This window comes from Marmota monax, unplaced genomic scaffold (genome assembly GCF_021218885.2).
Source record: "Marmota monax isolate L192 unplaced genomic scaffold, Marmota_monax_Labrador192_F-V1.1 WCK01_AAM20220418_F8-fsc00061, whole genome shotgun sequence".
In the NCBI taxonomy this organism is placed as follows: domain Eukaryota; kingdom Metazoa; phylum Chordata; class Mammalia; order Rodentia; family Sciuridae; genus Marmota; species Marmota monax.
The window spans coordinates 7255014-7263710 of NW_026695230.1; the positions used below are offsets into that span (position 1 = coordinate 7255014).

Below are 8697 nucleotides of genomic sequence, written 5' to 3' on the forward strand. Positions count from 1 at the left end.
GTGCCGGGATATATGGGCAATGACAAAACAGACTCCCTTTTACCCTAAGACTCCATGTCATATAAGAAATGCGTCTCCCCTGGGAACTCCCTACCTCTGTACCTATCAGTAGTTGCTCATCGTAGCATGTTTGGCAACACAAAATGGCAATTCTTATACAATGTAAAATTGTTCTCTCTTTGGTTTCCATTTTTCTTGGACATTGTAACCTGTCAGAGTTTGATTGTGTGGACGTTAGTAACCATTCTCTAACTTGTACTCACAACTAGGTCATTTTGACCCACTTCCCTTCTACTTGCTTTCTGCTATGTCAACCTGGAAAGTCTCATGGGAAATATCAATGTACGCAATGCATTATTTTGCTAACTGCTCAGTTCAACTTCAGTACCCCTGCTTGCTTGCAGATACTTCATCCCGGATGTGGTTTTTGCCTTTAAAAACCCTGAAATGCTCAGGCTCCATGCTGTTCCTTGCAGAGACAGGTATGGGTTCTGTGGGGAGCAGTTACTGGCTGGCCAATTTAATAAATATTTTTCAATTTGGACAAATTGGAGTTGATGTTTTCTGAGCCGTCTGCCCCATAACAGAGGGTAATGAATAGGTTTTTGTTACTCATCTCACAGCAAGTCATTTACTAACCCCTCTTAGATATTTCCATGACCAAACTCAGCATCATCTCCAAAACTCTCCCTTCTTCTCTCTCTCTGTCTCAATCTCTCTCTCTCTTTTCTCAAACTTTCTTTTTACTTCTCAAAAGGACTGGAAGTTCAGTTCATCCCTGAGTCCAGTCTCTAAACTCTTGCCTTAAATCCTTCTCCATGCTCAGTAAATCCAGACCCTAGCCTTCCTATGGAGACACAATGGTGACCATTATTACTCATGTCTTTACATGGGGCATTCTTTCCAATACATCTCTGTTTTTCACAGAAGGATTCGTGAGGAATGCATTTGTTTCATTTCATTCCATATGTGTTTCCTAGTGACTAATTCCACTTAAAATTTTTGTGTCACATTTAACCCAATTTTCAAGTATGCTTATGTTTCCTATTTGTTAATTCATTCACCAGTGGATTATACACGTCTTGACTACTCAACTCTGTCCTCCTCCAGGAGCTGGGCACTGGGAAGCAGCATGGACAAGAATAAAGTGCTTCTTGTCCTCATAAAACTGATTCATTGAAATGTTTCTTTCCTACACCTCCCTGCACAAAGGGTCACATTTCCTTCATACTTTAAATAACATTCTTTATCCCTGATAGAAGGACCACTCTGAGCCACTGAGGGTGGCCATTTGTCATTACTAGGGAACTCTGAATTCTTGCTCCTGAAAGAAAACCCCTGTGCAGAGGAATTCTGGGCTGACCCCCATTTCTGTCCTGCACTGTCTGTTCCAGACTTTCTTCCGCCTGCTCTGGGGGTTCATGACAGGGCCTAGGATACTCAGTGAGAGTGTTGGCATCATAGAAGTTTCCCATGTCAGTAACAGACCCATGTTTCATGAGAGAGTGACCATGTTTTAATATCAGAAAGTATTGGGTTTTATCCAAGTTTCAGAATCCTGACTTCAATAAATTACTTAATCTCTTCAAGATTCTGTATCCTTCCCTGTTAGTGGGCCAGTACCTCCCACGTAGCCGGGTGGTACTTAGAATCCCAGTGCATGTGACAGGTGCTGACATCCTATTTGTGTTTGCAGGGGGCTCTGTTGGAGAGTTCCTGATCATGCATCCAATCCCCCAACTGAGGGACTGATTTCACAACAATGAATGAAAATGAGGAAGACAGTCCCTTATATTTTCACAAGAAGACCCTGATTGTGAAGTTGCTGACATTCACTATCACCCTGTTGTGCTGGCAGGAAATGCAGCAGTGCTCTGGTTCCGCATGCACAGGAACGCCTTCTCTGTCTACATCCTAAACCTGGCTCCTGCGGACTTTCTTTTCCTTTGCTGCCACATTATTGATACCCTGCTATATTTTTTCATCATCTTTTATTCTGTCTCTATCCACATCTACACCTTCTTTGACCCTCTGTGGATCTTTGTCTAATTTCAGGCTTGAGCATGCTCAGTGCCATTAGCACTGAGCACTGTCTGTCCCATGGCATGATAGCACTGCCACAGCCATGTCATGTGTGCCCTACACTGGGTCTTGCTCCTGCTGTTTAGCTTCTTGGAAGGGTACCAATGTGATTACCTATTTAAGGATTTTGATTGTGTTTGGTGTCTGACATTTGATTTCTTCACAGCTGCTTGGCTGATTTTTTTAAATTTGATGTTCTCTCTGGGTCTAACTTGGGCCTTCTGGTCAGGATGTTCTGTAGCTCCAGGCAAAGCTGATGACCAGGCTGAATATGATCATCCTGTTCACAGTGGTGGACTTTCTTTTTTGTATTCTTCCCTTAGGCATCCAAGATTTCCTAGTAACCTGGGTTGGGACTGCCTTGGGTATGTTCTTATCATATGTTCTTCCACTTCCATCTCTCCTGTCCTCTGTCAACAGCTGTGCCAACATCATCATTTACTTCCTCACTGGCTCCTTTAGGCAGCAGCTTCTACAGTGGCCGAGTCTCCAGCTGTTTGTCCAGGGGGCTCTGCAGGATTCTCCCAACAAAGACGAATGTGGAGACAGCCTTTCTCAGGAAGCCCTGGAGATGTCAGGCAGCAGAGGAGATGATGATGAAGATCAGACAGATGGGCTCTGAGACCCAACTCCTCCATACCATGTTGGGACATTTTCTTAACTTCTTACATCCTTGACTTCTGATCTTAAAACAGTTAAGATAATGATCGCTCTCATGAGACCTAAATGAGACAAGGCCTGTTAACAAACATTGATTAGGATGTCATGAACTGCCTTAGGACTTTCACACCATTAGTTTGGGGCCTTCACAAGATCGGAGGTCTAGGACTGCTTTACTTTTGTTGAATCCCTTCCTCAGAAGGAGACAGAAAGTAGTACAAGAAAGGTCTAAATTTCTTTGGTTACTGTACCTCTTATAGACTAAATGAAGGTTATATTTTTGACAAATTTCATTTTCTGTTCCTTGTCTGATTAAAATTAAAGACTTAAATTTCAGTTCAACCAACAAAGAATAGTCTTCTTTAATTTTGGCAAGGCTTAGAAAATCTCTGTGACTTGATTAGTCATTATTGTATTAATGAAAGAAATGACTCAGTGAATGAATAGAACTGATGCATTTTTTGTAATTAATTTTTTTGATTAATTATTAAGTAGTGTTTTCAATTTGTACAGAATTCTTAACATATAAGCCAAAAATCTAAGAAGCCTTGCATTTTGATTCTTTTATAATAGTTACTCTAGTGACTTTCCTGCTTCAAATATGGAGACTAATTTTCCATAAGTCCCATTATCTTCTAGTGTTGATAAGCTGTAACATAAAGGCCACTAGTTTACGATTTTATGTAATGTATACTATATACTCAAATTTTTGCTGTAGCATGTTAGCAAAATCATTTAGAAAAACTTGACTGCCATGACCAAAGATGTTACAGAGTCCAAACAGTTCTGATAGGGCAAGGATCAAGGAGTGGTTTTCTTTAGGAAACAAATCACCTAAAAATTATATGGAAATAGAAGTGATTTAAAATATTCAAACATAGTAAATGCTTGACTGTGACTCCAAATTGTTGATTTCTATGCTTTGTATTGTAGGATACAAAACTGCCCCTTCCACTTCCAGAATGTTAGGCTGAAACTCAAGACAGTCAAAGCCTCCTGTAAATTCATATCCCCCACAATGAATAACCAGTCAATGATTTCAACTCTTAAAAAAAACATTTATACTTATGAAATGTGAGAAGACAATGTGGGATTTCTTCCAAAAAATCGTCGCTGGAATCCACAATAGCAAACTTATGGAACCAGTCCTCGATATCCCTCAACAGATGAATGGATCAAGCAAATGTGTTGTGTGTGTGTTTGTGTATACACACACACACATATATATGATATAAATATAAATTATATATACACACCACACACACACAATGGAGTTTTACTCAGTCGTAAAGAATAATGAGGGACTGGGGATGTGGCTCAAGCGGTAGCGCACTGGCCTGGCATGTGTGCAGACCAGGTTCGATTCTCAGCATCACATACAAACAAAGATGTTGTGTCCGCCAAAATCTAATATATATATATATATATATATATATATATATATATATATAAAATTCTCTCTCTCTCAAAAAAAAAGAATAATGAAATTATATTTCCTGTTAAGTGGATGGCTGATCATGATAAGTGAGATAAGCCAATGATGAAAGTCAAGGATCTAATTTGTGTTGGGCAGGAGGGGGGAACTAGAGTGAAGTAAGTAAAAGGTGTGGGGTGGGAGGACCAAATCTCACAAAAACAGGCTACATTAGTGGAGTAAAGGAAGGGGATTGAGGAGGAGGTAGGAGAGACAGGAAAAGGAAGAAAATGTGGAGTGGAAGTGACAAAATTATGCTATGTTCACATATAAATATACCATAGTGAATTCCAACGTATGTTTGTCTATAAATCACTAGTTTAAAAATAATAAATAAATAGAAGGAAAACCAGTAGAATAGACAGGAGGAATATGGGGGGAGGAAGAGGGAAGGGAAAGAGGAAGCAAGTTATATTCCATGAATGTATGATTATTTTAAAATGAACCCCATTATTATGCATGACTATAAGGCACTAATAGAAACATTTTTAAAAATATTGCTGGAGCTACAAAAAACTTGCTTTTACAAAATATTTGATAAGATTATTTTAACGGATTGTTCAAGAAGGGAGCGAAGGACCACTGATAAGAAATAGTATATGGTAGTTATCAGCTTGTCTTCTTTCTCTTTTGCTTGGTCAGAGGCTGGACTTTCCTTATTTTTAGTTTCTCTGTTTATTTCAGGCAAACCCTCTTTTGTTTCTTGCTTACCCACTTCTGCCTGTTTTCCCTTTACTCCCCTTTCTCTTTGGTTTTACTCATTTTCTTAGAAATATAACCTTTTCTGCTTCCCTTTTGACTTCCTTTCCATTTTGAAGTGGCATGTTCAACTGACAATTTTGCTGATCTTCTCTTGGGCCTCTGCTCCTCACACCTGAGTCTGGGTTGACCTTCCTTTTTCACATCTCTGTGGTGGGGAGGATATGAGCCAGATGTACACTACTGTGTGCCTTGATCTGTGGCAGAGCTGAGCATCTGGCAGAGGGTGTTCCTCCCTCTGTTTGAGCTGAGACCTCTCAAGGAGGTATTTAAAGTCAATCTTGTGCTAAATCTTCACTTACCAGATTTAAATCATCATCATTATATTTTTTGCCTTCATCATTTTCAAGCATTTCAAACATGAAACTAGATTTTTTACCTAGATGAATTAACATCCATACAAATTTCAGGTTTGAGGCAGAGGGTCTTGCTGTGGTTTCCTTTCACATGTCTTCCACTAGAATCCCAGGTGCATCCCTTCCCATTCTTTCTCCTATGCTTTTAGAAATTCTTTACAGATTCTCCCTCTTTGGGGGTTCTCTAACTCCTTGTGGAAGATTTCTGATAGGACTTACCAGACTCAGTGTTCTTGGAATCTGGGTCAAATTTACCTTTTATTCCAAAGACCTTGCAACTTTTATTTTACTAATTTTATTATGCATAAATATTTTTGTTCTACATTTTATAAAAATAATATATTAATTGTAATTATCTAAATGTATAAGAAATTTCTGCACTACTTTCCGAAGTGATTGTATTATTTCATGTTTCCACAAATAAAGTATGGAAATACAGCCACTGCATGTGCAACCAAGAAACGTGGTATTGTCAGTCTTTTGAATTGTCATCTTTCTAAATTAATATTTTCTTGTGTTTTGGTCTGCATTTCCCTAATGACTTAGCTTTTATGCACTCACTGGCTATTCATAATTGTTTTGTAAGTGTCTTACATTTTTATCATTTCCTCTTTTCATTATTGATTAGAAGTTTAGTGCTGCATATAAGACCCTTGGTAAATATATTCCTTATAAGTATGTATTCTTTGATAGTTTGCCAATTATTTTTACTATTTTTAGAGAATCTTTATGTCTACAGAGAAAGAGCATGCAGAGTTTCCCTATACCTCTTGCTCCTAGCCTCACCCATACATAATTTCTTCTATTTTTGCCATTTTTGATCTTCATAAAGGTGGTTTTTAGGACTGTGGGCTTTGGACTGATTGGTTTGCATAAAAAAGGCATATTCCTGGGATTCGTTTGCTATATCTAAGAGCCAGCCATGCCTGGGAGGGACAGTATTTCCTAGGTCAGCAAGGTTTCTTGATGATAGAGAATCATAAAACACTAAAAGTAAAAAAAACATGGTTAATACAAGAGCAAATTTACTACTAATTGGTGTGAAACTAGATGCTCTACTAAGGAAGTTTTTGTCTAGTTTTCATATTATGGTAATGCTGGCCTCACAGAATGTGTTAGGAAGTAAGTGTTCACTCTGTTTCTAGTTCCTGGATTCAATTGTAGAGAATGTCACTATCTGGGCCTGATGCCTTCTGTATAGGAAGATTGTCAATTCTTGAGTCAATGTGAATAGATACAGGTGTGGTCAGATTATCTATATCCTGGTTGATATTTTGCTAACAATTGACACACTTTGTCTATCAAATTTGGGGGCACAGATTGTTCCTAATATTCCTGGATATTCTGTCAATGTTCACAGGCTCTGTAGCAATATCTACTTTCAATTATGATCTGAATCTTTCATGTGACCTCTCTCTCTCTTTTTTTTTTCCTTAGCCTTTCTGGAAGTCTATTATTTTTATGGATCTCTTCAAAGAACTATGTTTTAGTGTTACTAATTTTCTGAAGGATCCCTCTTCCCTTTCCCTTTTTATATTAGTTAACTGTGTCTTTCTTAAATTTTCTTTGCTTAGTTTGGTGAGAGGTTTATCAAATTTGTCAATATTTTCTTTTTTATCCATTAAATTTATGTATTTATTATTTGTTCTTTTTATATATACAAAAGAGTGGAGTGTGAGTGTATTTTGACATATTATATATGCATGGAGAGTAACATCCTAATTAGGATCTCATTCTTGTGGCTGTACATGATGTGGAGTGTCACTGGTAGTGTATTCTTATATGAACATAGAAAATTTATGCCTGACTCATTCTACTGTCTTTCCTAATCCCATACCCCCTCTCTTCCCTCTATTCCCCTTTGTTTAATCCAATAAACTTCTATTGCCCCTCCCTTATTGTGTGTTAGTATCCACATATCAAAGAGAACACTTGCCTTTGCTTTTGGGGACTGGCTTATTTTGTTTAACATGATAGCCTTTAGCCATATTCATTTACCAGCAAATGGCATAGTTTTATTTTTATTTGTGGCTGAGTAATATTCCATTGTGTATGTATACCACTTTTTCTTTATAAAAATATTCAGCATCTTTAGCAATTATAGAAATGCAAATTAAAACTATACTGAGATTTCATCTCACTCCAGTCACAATGGCAATTATCAAGAATACAAGTAGCAATAAATTTTGAAGAGGAAAATGGGGGAAAAAGTACACTCATATATTGTGGGACTGCAAATTGGTGCAACTACTGTGGAAGGCAGAATGGAGTTCGTTTAGAAAACTTGGAATGGAACCAACACTTAACCCAGTTTTTCCACTCCTTGGTATATGCCCCAAATACTTAAAATGAGCATACTACAGTGACACACCTGCATCAAAAATTCATAATTTTGGTATAATCTTTTCAAAGAAAGATTATTTTCATTAGTTTTCTTCCACTCACTTTCTGTTCTCAATTTAATTGATATCTGATATCTTTTATCATTTTTTCTTGTGCTTTTTGATTTAATTTGTTCTTTCTTCATGAGTTTACTTAGAAGTATCAAGTATTGATTTTAGATCTGCTTTCCCTACAGTGTGCATTCCCTGTCATAGATTATCTTCATTTTCATCCATTTATATGCCAATGCTATGATTTCCTTTTTCTTTTTGACTGAATAATACTACATTGTGCCTGTCATGCCAATAATACTACATTTCCATTATCCTTTTATCCAATGAAGGGCATCTAGGCTGGTTCCATAACTTGGCTATGGTGAACAGTGCTGTGATCAACATGGGCATGGGGCATCTCTGTAATATGCTGACTTGATTCCTTCAGAAACACTCAAGAGTGGTATAGTTGGATCTCATGAAAATTTCTTCCTCCTGTCTCCAGGGATCATGACCTAGCATGGGGTGTTAGGCTTTTGGGATCATGGAATTTTCCTAGATCAGTAACAGACCTGTGCTGTAGCAAGTAGAGACCAGGCCTCCGAGGCAGAGTGCTGGATTTTATCCAGGTTCAAAACTTCCCATCTTTTATAAATTACTTAATATCTGAAAGATTGTTTCCTCCTCTATAACAGAGAGACAGTACTACCTACATAGCCAGGTGTCCTAATAATGAGAACTCATGTAACAGGTGATTACATCTTGTGCCAGGAGCATAAGTAGAGGGTTCCTGAGCATGGGACCAGCCATTCCAGCCTGGAGAACTGATTTCACAACAGTGAGTAGAAACGAGGAGGGCATTCTTTAATATTTTGACAAGGTTATCCTTATCCTGCCTCCACTAATCTTATCATTGCCCTGGTTGGGTTAGCAGAAGGTGTGGTTGTGCTTGGTCCCCAGGGCTCCCTCATGTGCAAAAATGCCTTCTCCA

General features: G+C 38.0%; 1 pseudogene; it reads left to right on the forward strand.

Moving 5' to 3' along the window:
• Positions 1 to 349: 349 nt before the first annotated feature.
• LOC124088377 (mas-related G-protein coupled receptor member X2-like) lies at positions 350 to 2704 on the forward strand (annotated as a pseudogene).
• The last annotated feature ends 5993 nt before the right edge of the window (positions 2705 to 8697 follow it).